Source organism: Bubalus kerabau, chromosome 2 (genome assembly GCF_029407905.1).
Source record: "Bubalus kerabau isolate K-KA32 ecotype Philippines breed swamp buffalo chromosome 2, PCC_UOA_SB_1v2, whole genome shotgun sequence".
Taxonomy (NCBI): domain Eukaryota; kingdom Metazoa; phylum Chordata; class Mammalia; order Artiodactyla; family Bovidae; genus Bubalus; species Bubalus kerabau.
Genome location: NC_073625.1, coordinates 13253629 through 13269356, shown reverse-complemented (window position 1 = coordinate 13269356; position 15728 = coordinate 13253629). Strand labels below are relative to the sequence as shown.

At 44.4% G+C, this 15728-nt stretch overlaps 1 pseudogene; it reads left to right on the top strand.

Moving 5' to 3' along the window:
- LOC129644380 (40S ribosomal protein S25-like) lies at window positions 1–14068 on the top strand (annotated as a pseudogene).
- Window positions 14069–15728: the final 1660 nt, after the last annotated feature.

Below are 15728 nucleotides of genomic sequence, written 5' to 3'. Positions count from 1 at the left end.
ATGAACTCAAACATAGACTGCAGACGTCTGAAGAACAAGTAAGCAGAAAGTAGAAATAACAGAAAAAAAAGCAAAGAAGGAATTCTAGGCTTGGAAGTTAAGGAGAGTCATTCCCAATTAGACTGTAGACAACAGACATGGTAAAAAACTACTTGCTCTTCCAAATCTAAGCACTAAGTAGCTAGTACAATGCAGGGTGAAGGGAGGACTTTATTTCTAAGATGGACCACAGGCTTGGTCATAACTGAATGCTATGCAGAAGGGACCAATGGGGACAAAGTTGGCAACTTGGGAGGGAGAAAGAGAACAGAGATGCAGTAAGGTCAGATCAGTAAGGTCTGATCTGATGTAATAATAATAGTAATAGAAATAAAAGTAATGCACTTGAATCATCTCCAAACCACCCCCCACCCTCAGACAATGGAAAATTGTCTTCCACAAAATGGGTCCCTGGTGCAAAAAAAGCTGGGGACTGCTGGCAGAGTCAGTCAAGAGCCTAGATCTTAAAGAGGGAATGGCCTTAATGCAAGAAATGACATCTCTTTCTGCAAGGCCAGAAATATGGATATGAGAATACATGCAAAAATAAATAGCTTCTGGATGCTGGAAACTAAGGGAGCTTATGCCTCATTTTCTCTTAAAGTTCCAAAAAGTTAAGGAGAGTGGCAGGTTTTTGAAATAAGCATAACGAGGAAGGGGGCATAACACTCTACTCTAAGGATACATTATAGTTTAATGCCCTAATGCACAGACATAATTTTATTGTTCTGTGTTTTTTATATGTATCAGGCCCCTTTTAGTATCAGTATTGTCATAGATATAATAGCACATCTTACCCAGAATTACTATTATTCATTTGTCTACCTGCCTTTCTATCTAGAAATAAACTTCAGTTCAGTTCAGTCGCTCAGTCATGTCCGACTCTTTGCAATACCATGAATCGCAGCACACCAGGCCTCCCTGTCCATCACCAACTCCCAGAGTTCATTCAAACTCATGTGCATCAGGTCATTGATGCCATCCAGCCATCTCATCCTTTGTCGTCCCCTTCTCCTCCTGCCCCCAATCACTCCCAGCATCTGGGTCTTTTCCAATGAGTCAACTCTTCACATCAGGTGGCCAAAGTATTGGAGTTTCAGCTTTAGCATCAGTCCTTCCAATGAACACCCAGGACTGGTCTCCTTTAGGATGGACTGGTTGGATCTCCTTGCAGTCCAAGGGACTCTCAAGAGTCTTCTCCAACACCACAGTTCAAAAGCATCAATTCTTTGGCGCTCAGCTTTCTTCACAGTCCAACTCTCACATCCATACATGACCACTGGAAAAACCGTAGCCTGACTAGACGGACCTTTGTTGGCAAAGTCATGTCTCTGCTTTTCAATATGCTATCTAGGTTGGTCATAACTTTCCTTCCAAGGAGTAAGCATCTTTTAACTTCATGGCTGCAATCACCATCTGCAGTGATTTTGGAACCCAAAAAAATAAAGTCTGACACTGTTTCCACTGTTTCCCCATCTATTTGCCATGAAGTGATGGGACCAGATGCCATGATCTTCGTTTTCTGAACGTTGAGCTTTAAGCCAACTTTTTCACTCTCCTCTTTCACTTTCATCAAGAGGCTTTTTAGTTCCTTTTCACTTTCTGCCATAAGGGTGGTGTCATCTGCATATCTGAGGTTATTGATATTTCTCCTGGCAATCTTGATTCCAGCTTGTGCTTCTTCCAGCCCAGCATTTCTCATGATGTACTCTGCATATAAGTTAAATAAGAAGGGTGACAATATACAGCCTTGATGTACTCCTTTTCTTATTTGGAACTAGTCTGTTGTTCCATGTTCAGTTCTAACTGTTGCTTCCTGACCTGCATACATGTTTCTCTAGAGGCAGGTCAGGTGGTCTGGTATTCCCATCTCTTTCAGAATTTTCCACAGTTTATTGTGAACCACACAGTCAAAGGCTTTGGCACAGTCAATAAAGCAGAAATAGATGTTTTTCTGGAACTCTCTTGCTTTTTCCATGATCCAAAAGATGTTGGCAACTTGATCTCTGGTTCCTCTGCCTTTCCTAAAACCAGCTTGAACATCTGGAAGTTCATAGTTCACATATTGCTGAAACCTGGCTTGAAGAATTTTGAGCTTCACTTTACTAGCATGTGAGATGAGTGCAACTGTGTGATAGTTTGAGCATTCTTTGTCATGGCCTTTCTTTGGGATTGGAATGAAAACTGACCTTTTCCACTGCTGAGTTTTCCAATTTGCTGGCATATTGAGTGAAGCACTTTCACAGCATCATCTTTCAGGATTTGAAATAGCTCAACTGGAATTCCATCACTTCCACTAGCTTTGTTCATAGTGATGCTTTCTAAGGCCCACTTGACTTCACATTCCAGGATGTCTGGCTCTAGGTCAGTGATCACACCATCATGATTATCTTGGTCGTGAAGCTCTTTTTTGTACAATTCTTCTATGTATTCTTGCCACCTCTTCTTAATATCTTCTGCTTCTGTTAGGTCCATACCATTTTTGTCCTTTATCGAGCCCATCTTTGCATGAAATGTTCCCTTGGTATCTCTAATTTTCTCAAAGAGATCTCTAGTCTTTCCCATTCTGTTGTGAAATAAACTTAGAGTTTAAAAAAAGGCTTCTAGCACAGCAGATTGCCTGAAGTATACTGGGTGATTAACAAATATTTGATGAATGATTGAGTAAATGAGTCGATGTTGAACTAGTCCAGCCTTCCCAACTCAACTGTAGACTGCATCGTGTCTTAAAGTTGGTAAGCTTCCTCAAAATGAACTGGGCATTTCTAAACCAAAGTGTTGTTGTAAAAGATCAAGAAATGCATTCTCAGAGAGAAGCTTCAAAGGAGGGAGGAATGGAATACAAAAGCTGCCCCAGCTAGGGACCTCCCTGGTGGTCCAGTGGCTAAGATTCCACACTCCACACTCATAGTGCAAGGGAACTGGGTTCAATTCCTGGTTGGGGAACTAGATCCTACGTGCTGCAGCTAAGACCTGGTGCGGTTAAATAAAAAATATGCTTTTAAAAGAAACAGCTTTTTTCTGTCTGACATCTTAGTGAGGCGACAGCGGTACCAGCTGGTCTCCCAACTTCACTCTGCCGCCCGCGGAGGACAAGAAGAAAGACGCCAGAAAGTCAGCCAAGCAAGACAAAGATCCAGTGAACAAATTTCAGGGCAAGCCTAAAAAGAAGTGTTCCAGAAGCAAAGTTGGAAACGAGCTCAATAACCTAGTCTTCTTTGACAAAGCAACATAGGACACCCTGGAAAGTAGCTCCCAACTATAAGCTTGTAACTCCAGCTGTCGTCTCTGAGAGACTGAGAAACCCTAGTTCCCTGGCCAGGGCAGCCCTTCAGGAACTCCTTAGTAAAGGACTTAGTACACTGCTTTCAAAGCACAGAGCTCAAGTAATTTATTCCAGAAACTCCAAGGGTGGAGATGCCCCAGCTGTCGGTGAAGATACAGGAACCCAGTCCACCAACTGCATTTGGCAAAATAAAACTATATGAAATCAGAACAAACAAACGGCTCAACCTGTAGCAGAAAATACAACGATGTTCCCCCTCCCAACTGTGCAGTTACGGATTTTTTTTTCAAGTTTTAGGGAACATATCCTTTGAGCATCCAGAAGCCTTGGGGTTTCTGTTTCTTAGTGGAATCAGCAGGTGACATGCCAGGATTATCAGCATCCCTCACCCAACCTGTTGGCTGGCTTCTTGAACCGTCTTCCCCACAATCTATAGAGACTGAGGCCCAGAGGAGGTAACCAGTTAGTGTCAGATGTGTCCCTGCATTGTGGGTTTCCCAGTTCGAGGCCTGGGCTCCCTATTGCCAGCTGTCTGTGCTGACAGAGAGAAAAATCCCTCAGGCAGGTTGTGAGAGGCAGTCTCTCTCTGCCCTGATCTGAGTGTCCCGCAGCAAATGCTAGTGACAGGGAAACGTCTTAATACAGCATGTTGTTTAGCATAATTGATGTGCAGATGCGGCGGCGGGAGAAACAAGCCCAGTTAATTGGTCTCTCAACCTACATTAGCTTTTGCATCTCAGCCAATTAGGCAGGGGCCAGAGGGCCCTGTGCGTGGCCATTAGATCCTGCCATTCGGGGGCTGGAAAGGTGCTGGCAGTCAGGTTCAGATGACTCTGATGTGCGCTGTGTGCAGATGCACTGAGGCCAAGCCATCTGTCCATTTAAGAGCAGGAGACCTTAAACAACCAGCCCGGAGGTGAAAAACAAGGAAGGGGATATTCAGGAGAGGAAAATCTGGGCTCTCGCACAGGCTGGAGGCACCTTCGAAGCGTCTGGATTTGAAGGGTATAAGCCTAATACTACTCCTACAGCCGTCTTCCTAACGAACCCAGAGCCCGGCTCTGTTCTCTGAGCCTCAGGGTATTTGGAAATGCCCAGGACACAAAGGAAGGGCATGTTCCAAGGAGACACTATAAGATCGCTGCTCAAAGTGAGGTCCTCAGATCAGCATCAAGACCACCGTCTGGTTGGAGGGTCAGGAAGGCAGATCCCAGGCGCACTCCTGACCAGCTGAATCAGAATCTGCATTTTAATTTTTTATTTATTTATTTGGCTGCATTGGGTCTTAGTTGTGGCACTCCGGGTCTTTGTTAGATCACATGGGATCTTCATCGCAGTGCACGGACTTTCTAATGGTGTGTGGGCTTATCAGTTGCTCCATGGCAAGTGGAATCCCCAACTGGGGATCAAACTCACATCCCCTGCATTACAAGGTGGATTCTTAACCACTGGGTCACCAGGGAAGTCCCAGAACCTGCAGTTTACCAAGATTCCTAGGCGTTCCATGTGCCTGTGAAAGTCTGAGAAGCAGCACTCCAGGCCAAAGGGCAGCAAATAAATACATTTTATTGGAACTCAGCATGTCCATTTGCTGATCTCTTAATTCGGTGGCCTTCTTGCTATAGTCATGGGGCTGAGAAGTTGTGATGGAGATCTTGTGTCCTGCATGCCTGAAATAAAGAGTTGGCTCTTTACAAAGAGTTTGGCTACCCCTGTTCTGGGCAGAAAATCTACCACCAATTCATGTGGCCAACATTCCTGTTAGTCCTCAGAGGGCAGGGGAGTGGCAGATGTTAAATTTACTGTATAAACATTGTCACGGGCATTAGGGACAGTGGAGAAAATGTCAGATGATCTTCAATTCAGGTGCTGAGGCATTTGTAAGATTACATAGACACCAGCAAAAGTTGGCCAACACTGAACTTTCCGCTACTTTGAGTCAGATGGTTTGAAGGATCCTTTCTCTCCCTCATATACAGAGTATAAAGAAAAAATGACAATCTTGTACTCTCAATCAAGCAGTCATTGAATTTATATTTCTCTGTTGCATCCTTGAAAGCATGTTCATGGTGACTGAGAAAGATTCCCTTTTTTCTAAATATACTAAGAGGTTATATTGATTTTATGTCAATTTGGGGAGGTAATTTTATACAGGATGAATTTTGAAAAGAGACTACATTCTCCTCCAGTTGAATTTCACCAGGGTGAAATATGAAAACAGGTGTGACTGTTCTGCTTTATATATGGCAAAAGGCTTGTTGAAAATATGCATTCCTTGGTGCACAGCATAAAGAGCTTATGCAAAGTCTCCACGAAGACTACAGTGGCTCGTGGTAAGGAAGAGGCCTGCTCAAGCAACATTTCTGAAATTGCTGAGACAGTTTGATAAAAAGATCCTGTCCTGGAGCTTTTAGACTTGTGCTTGCAAGCATATTTTTTAAAAAAGCACCTCCCTGGTTTTGGAAACCTTTGGAGTTTTCCAAGCTAGTGCTTCCCAAGTCAGTCTCTGTCCTTCTATCTCTCTGTCTCTGTCTCTGCCTCTCTCTCTCTCTCTCTCTCTCTCTCTCTCTCACACACACACACACACACACACACACACACACGTACCATCAACAAAAGCCGGGCTGCAAAGACTCCAGACGCACGCATCAATCATAATTGTACTAGTGCCAGCAGTCATGTAACTGCTTAAAGACCTCAACAGCCTTCTGGCACTTAAAGGGGGGAAAAAAATCATCTAATTAATCACAGGTGAAACAGCTTGGACTGTCTCCAAAAGACCCTGAATTTACTGCCAAGCTTTGATGCTAATTTTCTTTCTAAGTAACCCCCTGAAGAAATTTACGATTAGGTAATTAAAGTAATGAATAAAGAGATACTTAGGTAGAGGGGAAAGAGGAGAGGGAAAAGTCCATATTTCCATCCTGTAATAAACACATCTGGGCATGCACCATTTGAAGACCCCAACTTAAAGGTCCCCAAGTGGCTTTCTCTTGAAGAATATTTTAAAAATCAATATTTGAAAGACTAAAATGAAGCATACAAGTGAAGTTGGAGCAGGTCACTTGGTAGAGTCTGTAAGACAAAAAAGGAAATCTGCCTCCTACCAGATATTCGCTCTTGACTTTTTTTTTAGGGCCATAGCTCGTGTCCTACTGGGAGGTCATTGCTGGTTTCTCCCTGTGAGCTGATTGGCTAGCATCACAGATTGGAGGTTAGCCAATTCCCCCATCTCCCTGCTGTGATAGATCCTAGTCTTCTGAGTTTAATTGGCTGGAAGGAAATTGCTCCCATCTCTGGTCAGGAAGCATTCAGGGGAAGGCCTTGAATTTTCTCATCCCGGCCCTGATCCTTCCCTCTGTCTCTGACGCTCAATACTGGAACATTCCAGGAATGGGAGCTTTAGTTAATTGGCTGCTTTGGGTTTCAGAGTTAAACAGTAATACCCCTCGTTTAAAGGAATCAGAGTTTCTGCTAGCCTCCAAAGTGCCTAGAGCTTCAATCCTCCCTGGAAGTTCTTGTTAGCAAGTCTTGTTCATCTTAGAAAATATACTGTGATAAGCATAATGTTTTTTAAAAAATAATTCAGAATCGTGACTTTTTGAATGGAAAGCTCTTTGCTCTGATTCATATCTTATACCTTCAAGATAGTTTATATGGTTTTTTTTGCAGGTCAGATCAGAACAGGTCTTTTTCATTTCCTTACTGAGTCCAGCAGAGGGTGGTTACTATTTTCGGACTGTTACTTGCATCTCAGTGTTATATTAACAAGGTATTCAGAAACAGAAAAACAAATACTATATGTGAACGCATATATGTGGGCTTCCCTGGCGGCTCAGTCAGTAAAGAATCTGCTTGTAATGCTGGAGATGTGGATTCGATCCCTGGGTCAGGAAGATCCCCTGGAGAAGGAAATAGCAACCCACTCTAGTTCTTGCCTGAAGAATCACATGGACAGAGCTGCCGGGTGGGCTACAGTCCATGGGGTCACAGAGATTTGGACATGACTTAGCGACTAACCCACCACGTATGGAATCTGGAAAACTTGGTATAGACGATCTTTGTTACAAAGCATAAATAGAGACACAGACACACAGAACGAAGGTATGGGTAGCAAGGGAGGAAGGAGTAGATGGAATAAATTGGGAGACTGGGATTGACATATATACACTGTTGACACTGTATATAAAATAGATAACTAATGGGAACTTACAATATAGCATGGGAAACTCGGTGCTCTGTGGTGACCTAAATGGGAACGAAATCCGAAAGAGGGTGTATATGTATGGCTGATTTATTTTGCTGTACAGTAAAAACTAACACAACATTGTAAAGCAACTATACTCCAGTAAAAAATTTTTTAAAAGAGAAGATATGTATAATGGCTACCCACTCCAGTATTCCTGCCTGGGAAATCCCATGGACCAGAGGAGCCAGACAGACTACAGTCCATGGGGTCGTAAGAGTGGGACATGACTTAGTGACTAAAGCATAGTAGTCTGTGGGCTTCTCTGGTGGCTCAATTGGTAAAGAATCCGCTTACAGTGTGGGAGACTGGGGTTTGATCCCTGGGTTGGAAAGATACCCACTCCAGTATTCTTTCTTGCCTGGAGAATCCCCGTGGACAGAGGAGCCTCGCAGGCTGCAGTCCATGGGGTCATAAGAGTAGGACACAACTGAGCGACTAAGCACAGCACACAGATCGTACTGACTCAAAGATATACCCTGGAAATTTACTTTTAATTTTTCACTAAGTTAGTGTTTGACTTCATGTGTCTACTTTTGTTCCCTCCTGCAGGCGGAGGGGTGAAAATAATAGTCAGAATTTGGATGTAGGAGGTTAGAGATTTCATCCTCTTGAGTTCATTTCAGAGCTGAGGGGAGTGAGGCTCAGAGAGGTGAAATGATTTAGCAAAGATGCACAGGTACCAAGAAGGTAATTAAGATTATAGACTCTGAAGCAAGATACATCTGCACTGGTAAACTGCTCTGCTACTTACCAGCTGCGGACCTTAAGACACAACTTGCCTTCTGACAGTTTTCCCCTGATTTACAAAATGAACACAGTGATGTTCTTGAGTCGGAGTAAAGGTTAAATACGCTAATATAGGTAAGATAATTAGCACCACGCAAACACTAGAAAATAGCTTTTATGAGTTTTATTTATTGATTTTTAATTATCACGCAGTTCATTGTAGTTTTATTTTTATGGAATGGATTCTTTTCCATTATTCACAATTCCTTACTGCCTTCCAAGGGAAGTAAGCTCACCCCAAGGGTGGCCTTTGGTTGCCTGGGCCAGATGGGGGGAGTCAGTGTTTCTATGTAGAAGAGCTGAACCACAGCTAAACTGCTCTGTGTAATGAAATGTCAGCCATTTAAGAGGCCTCTAAGTCAGACCTTCATCTTCTTCCTAGCCAACCCAGAATGATACGAGACTTGAATCTTATTCCTCATTGAGGAGTGAAAGATATTTTTCCCCAGAGAAAGCAGTGTCAGGATGTGTGAATCCCAGAAGAGAGGTGAGGGTGGAATGGGGGTCATTTAGCAATTTTGGTTCCTTCCTGGGTCCTCCTGAATCAGCCAGGGTTGAAGGTCCTTATTTACTCAGCCTTCCATCACCCCCACCTACTCCCTGCTCCTAGAGGCCTGCAGGTTTAGTTCTCCTCTGAGCCTGTACCGAGGGAGTAGGAGAATCCTGCCAAACAGGAATTAAAAATGACAAAACAGCTGATTAGATCTGAGGTGACAAGAATGAGAAATAAAAGCCATTAGAGCCCATTTGCAACGTGCCCTCGGCAAGTCAAGTTTCAAGGTGTTCCTCCGAAGGTTATTAATGGCATGACAGTGTTTTTCGTGCAGGCATCTGATACGTGAAATCACACCAGTGTACCCGCGCTGCATTCTAGATGCTAAGAGGGGCCTGCCCTCATTTATTTAGCCTCACAGATTTGAAGAGACACCCTACCTTGGCTGTCAGGGCGAGAGCTGGTGTCAATACCTACTCAGTGCTAGAAAGAACAGATGCCCACAGTAAATAGCTTTCTTCTACAGCCAGCATCGGTCCGCCCATTGGCTAAGCCTGCTCTGCTGCCTGATTCTTGTATGGCCGGTGAGCAAGAATGACTCTTTTGTTTTTATTTTTAATTAATTAATTTTTGGCTCTTCATGGCTGCGTGTGGGCTTTCTCTAGTCACGGCGCTCAGCCTTCTCATTGCAGCAGCTTCTCTTGTTGCAGAGCTCGGGCTCTGGAGCGTGGGCTCAGTAGTTGCCATGCACACAGGCTTAGTTGCCTGCTGCAGGTGGGATCTTCCCGGACCAGGGACCAACCAGTGTTCCTTGCATTAGCAGGTGGATTCTAGACCACTAGACCACCAGGGAAGTTCCTTATATTTTAAAAAAAAATTTTTTTTAATCAAAACATATTAGAACATATGGAAAGTTTATGACCTTCAACTACCAATGTCCATAAATAAAGTTTTATGGGCATATGGTAAGGCTCATTTGTTGCCACATAATCTATGGTTGCTTTTGTGCTATAACAGAGTCTGGGTGGCCCGAACACCTAAATTATTTAATATCTAGACCTTTACAGGAGAAGTTTGCTAATACCTATTCTCTAGGATTTCTTCAAGCAAACAGCCTTCCTTTGTAAAAAGTAGGCACAACTTAGCAGAATAGTGTAAGGGTTTTCTGCAGAAGAATATAGCCTGGTTTTAGAGTCATAGCATGAAAATCAATGATTCCATGTTTCCCAAGGACAACCACTGAACCCCAAGAGCAGCAAGTTCCAGGCTTCATGAAAGGTCACTGGAGTTGAGGTCCAGAAGGCCCCCTGTGGCCATCCAAACACACAGGGAAGCAGCAGTTCTAAAAGGCAATGGCAGCATCCTATTCTTTCAGAAATCATCGCAGGGTACTGATCAGAAATCTCTCTGCACTTTGGCGCCCTCATATTTTACCTTCATCCATAAGAGATGAGTGAAAGCCCAGGAAAGACTTAATGCTCAATATTTTCATATCCTCCACTGCGCCATCTGGCGTCCCTATCTCATTCCTAGATCTAGACATTTTGCCAAGGTTTCTCCATGATTTCCTTCCCTTCTTGAAAATGGTTTTGTTTCTCAACCTTCATTGATAGTTGTGTCCAAGAGATATGTTGTCCTAGGGTCTCAGATTGCTTCCATAGTCCTTTTCCAATCAGTATTTTTTTTTATGCACCATTTATTTTTTATGTGGACCATTTTTAAAGTTTTTATTTAATTTGTTACATTATCGCTTCTATTTTATGTTTTGTTTTTCTTTTTGCATCGAGGCATGTGGGATCTTAGCTCTCCGACCAGGGATCGAAGCCACACTCCTGGCATTGGAAGGCGAAGTCTTAACCACTGGACCACCAGGGGAGTCCTTCCAGTCAGTTTTTATAAGTGAGGGCAGTTGCAGTGATCCTGAGATGGAAAACAGAGTGGCTGTGGTTTGGAGGCCAGGACAGAGGGTGCTGGTCCAGGAGACTTGGACACCATGTCCTCCGAGGATCAATCATGAAAGCCTTCACTCAAAGACATGTTCAGAAAAGCTATTAAGTGACAATGACCATCAGGCTTATCATCTAATAGAACAGATGCAAGGCAGGACCCATGGAAAAAGGACAAACCAAGGGCCCCTGAGGAGGGCACAGCCCCTGGGCAACTTAATGGAAAAGGGGCAAATGGAATTGAGTGGAAAAGTGGGGCTGGAGGGTGCTAGTCAGAGAAGGGAATTCATGGTGTTTTTACAGTGAAAAAAAAATCCTTTAAAACCGAGTTATTTAATACCTTCCTGAAATGAATTGGTGGCAGAACAAGTCTTTTGACTTCCTAATTGAATGCTCTTTCATTAAAGCGAAGAGTAGACAAAGGACCTTTAGCCAGTGTCTCAAGAGCTTGAGGGAGGGGATTTTGTCATTCACTTCGGTTCAATTCAGTCGCTCATTCGTGTCCCACTCTTTGCGACCCCATGAATCACAGCACGCCAGGCCTCCCAGTCCATCACCAACTCCCGGAGTTCACCCAAACTCATGTCCATTGAGTCGGTGATGCCATCCAGCCATCTCACCCTCTGTCGTCCCCTACTCCTCCTGCCCCCAATCCCTCCCAGCATCAGGGTCTTTTCCAATGAGTCAACTCTTCACATCAGGTGGCCAAAGTATTGGAGTTTCAGCTTTAGCATCAGTCCTTCCAATGAACACCCAGGACTGGTCTTCTTTAGGATGGACTGGTTGGATCTCCTTGCAGTCCAAGGCACTCTCAAGAGTCTTCTCCAACACCACAGTTCAAAAGCATCAATTCTTCGGTGCTCAGCTTTCTTCACAGTCCAACTCTCACATCCATACATGACCACTGGAGAAACCGTAGCCTTGACTAGACGGACCTTTGTTGGCAAAGTCATGTCTCTGCTTTTGAATATGCTATCTAGGTTGGTCATAACTTTCCTTCCAAGGAGTAAGCGTCTTTTAATTTCCTGGCTGCAATCACCATCTGCAGTGATTTTGGAGCCCCCCAAAATTAAGTCTAACACTGTTTCCACTGTTTCCCCATCTATTTCCCATGAAGTGATGGGACCAAATGCCATGATCTTAGTTTTCTGAATGTCACTATGTTCTTTATCTTTAGCTGTGTTGGGTTTCCATTCCTATTTGAACTTTTCTCTAGTTGTCAAGAGCAGGGGCTATTCTCTAGTTGCGGTGTGGGGGCTTCTCATTGCAGTGGCTTCTCTCGTTGCAGAGCACGGGCTCTAGGGCACGCAGACCAGTAAAGCAGCACGTGGGCTCAGTAGTTGTGGCTCCCAGGCTCTAGAGCACAGGTAAATAGCTGTGGTGGCACTGGATTAGTTGCTCTGTGGCACGTGGGATCTTCCGGATCAGAGATCAAGCCCGAGTCACCTGCATTGGCAGGCAGATTCTTTATACCACTGGGCCACCAGGGAAGCTGGCCATTAGGGTTTTAGAACACAGAATGCTTCTCCAGGACTAGCCATGTTTTTGGTGAGGTGGAAGCAAGACCAGAAGAAGGATTTTGCACCCTGCTCTTTTTTTTTTCTTTTTTTTTGCTGGGATTTTATTTTTTTTTCCTAAATTTTATTTTATTTTTAAACTGTACATAATTGTATTAGTTTTGCCAAATATCAAAATGAATCCGCCACAGGTATACATGTGTTCCCCATCCTGAACCCTCCTCCCTCCTCCCTCCCCATACCATCCCTCTGGGTCGTCCCAGTGCACCAGCCCCAAGCATCCAGTATCTGCACCCTGCTCTTTTATCGAAGAGATACAATAGGCACACTCTCACTCCTGGACTAATGGACTCACAGCAGCTTCAATGTTTAGAGCCACTCTGCAGGATAAAGTATCTCTGGTTTACACTGTTGGATATGGGCCAAGAGCCACCCAAGGGAGTCCCGAGCCAGAGGCAGGGGATGGATCCTGGAATGGCTTTTTCATCCCTTTCATTTCCAGAAGTTCTTTCTCCTAGGTCGTCGTGGTGTTTTTTCTCCTTTCCATGGTGCAGAATCTCTTACTGATGGCTTTTAAGGTTTCTTTCTATCTCACTTTTATTATTTTAAAAATGCATTGTATGGATACAATGGTACCTGAGTTATAAGCAGGTACCGTCACATCCAACAGGATGGAAATTGTGAAATGCTCAAGTTATGGTCTTGCCAAAGAGCAGATTGTAGAGGAAGCTGGCAGAAATGGTGCCTGAAAGCGGGGACCATGACCTAGTACCCAACTCGCAAACAGTGTCATCACCTCTGAGCATCACAGGGAAACAGGACCTCTAAGAAAGAGGCTCCACTTCAAGAAGGGCCCCCTGGACCCCACCTCTGGGGGGTTGCCAGCAGGTAAACCTTTGGAGGCAGAAATTTTACAGGGATGGGTCCCTGCCTTGCGATTTCTGCACAGTCCTGCATGTTCCATTAATTTCCGTCCTCTGAAAAATGCAAGGACTCTGCATGTCAGTGGGTTATGGCCTGTGCTTCAGGGTAAATCTCCCAGTAATTGAGACCCCTGCCAGCCCTCTCACCTGGTCATCCCACTAATAGAAGGGCAGCTTCACCAGAGACTCAGCAGTAAGCATGTATTTCTGCTCACTGGCTCCCAAATAGCCCAAATGAATCTTCCGAAAGGCTCGAGACTACCTCGAGCAGAGAAAATACCCGCAGAGAAATGAAGGCAGGAATGACTGCTCTATGTAGGCATCAATGCCTACTGCTATATAGAGAAGGCAGCTACCCTTTCTCCATCACGTGGCCTGGAATATAGAGGTGTTCTATAGGGTGACTACCCTCCAGGAAGAAGAGAAAACACTAATTGGCAGTATGCAATTGTTGCCGTTGAAAATCTCTTGAACTCGCACCAAACATGTTTCTGTTGATACTCAGAGGAGGCCGAGGAAGCTGAGAGTTTCACTCGAGAAGTGTCAGCGGGTTTGAACTCACCCCTCTCGCCCGCTCTCTCCTGCCATTCACAGGGAGCCTGAGACCCCTCTGACACTCACCGCGAAGACGATGACAGACGCTCCCCCGAAGACTCGCCAGCCGCCAGCAAGTGCATCGTTCTCCCTGTCAACCTGCTCTCGAAAGGTGATCCACAGCCAGCTGCAATTGGCTTCATTTGTTAGTGTTCGCAAGCATGAGGCAGAAGCTTTTAACCCCAAGAAAAGCGAGAATCGGTTCCTGAAATCAGGGACCTCTCATCAAGCCTGAGATCTGAAAGCACCACCTCCGGCTGGTGACAGAGACCGGCTTGTCCCTCCCTGAGCACCTGCTTCTTCCCACCTCAAATATCCCATCTCTGAGAAGTGCAGTCACAGAGGTGTGTTTGGGATCCAGAACACAGATGCATTGTTTTCTGGTCCGGTTTTCTTTCCATCACTACATGCTGCTTCTCTGTGGAGCGAGGGAACCCAGGGGCTGTGCCTTTAGAAGCACTTGGACACGTGGCCTCAGGCAGAAGTGGCCTCTCTGTCATCCTTGTCGCCACGCACCTTTGTAACAAGCTGGTAACCTAGTGAGCGAACGGGTTCCTGAGTTCTGTGAGCTGCTCTAACAAATTGTTGAACCCAAGGAGTGGGCATTCTCTGATTTATAGCCAGTCAGTCAGAAGCCCTGGCTTCCAACTTGTGGCTCAGCTGGTAAAGAATCCGCCTGCAATGTGGGAGACCTGGGTTCGATCCCTGGGTTGAGAAGATCCCCTGGAGAAGGGAAAGGCTGCCCACTCCAGTATTCTGGCCTGGAGAATTCCATGGACTGTATAGTCCATGGGGTCACAAAGAGTCAGACAAGACTGAGCTACTTTCACATTCACTTTTCAGTTGGAAGCCCAGGTACAACCTGGGTTTGCAATTGGCATCAGAAGAAGTGGAGGGTGGTCTTGTGGGACTGAGCTCTTTACCCATGGAATCTCCAGGTAGACGCGGTTAGAACTGAGATGAATTTTAGGATGTCCAGTTGGTGTCTCCAGAATTGCTTGGTAGTATGTGGAGGGGAGACTTGCTCCCACACATTGGAATTGGATCCAGAACCCAAAATAGCAGCCCTAGCAAACTAATACAGGGAAGTTGAGCCCAAGCTCTTTCAGTCCTAACAATCTAGGTTCATGGTTTATAACTTTGAGGATCACACACCCCTCTGAGAAAATGCTGAAAGCTAGGGACTCTGAAAAAATATGCAAGCACACAAAACTTTGCAAACCATTCATGGCCTCAAGGATCTACCTATGGGTTCTTAGCATCCTATGGCCCCTGGAAGATTGAACTCGATCTTTCAATAGGCAGGAAGACAAGCAGAATGAAATCCTTGGGTGGGAATGAGACATTTCTGTAGAAGTCAGCCCTTAGCAAGAGTTAACATCTGGAAAGGATGCCATTCTCACTTTAACTCACATTCCCTGAAATTGACTTCAGTCCCTTGTTGCAAGAAAAACAAATTGATCCTAGGATTTTTTTTTTTAATTTCCTAATTGGATTTAAAAAAATTATTGGCATATAATTGCTTTATAGAGTGAAGTAAGTCAGAAAGAGAAAAACAGGTATCATATATTAACACATATATGTGGTCTAGAAAATGGTACAGATGATCCTTGGATTTTTACAAAGTAACAGGTATCATATATTAACACATATATGTGGTCTAGAAAAATGGTACAGATGATCCTTGGATTTTTACAAAGTATCTTTGCACAGCAGAAGACCGCCCCGCCCCCCAGAGCATTTTCACTACTTTTCTGGCTTTGCTTGAAAATATGAATAAATGAGCTGAAGCTTAATATGCTATGATTTGCAGGGAAATGTCCCTTTTCTGCCCAGATCTAAAGGATGAAAGCATTTGGCCATGTCACATAAGTGAAGACACATGGTATGTGATT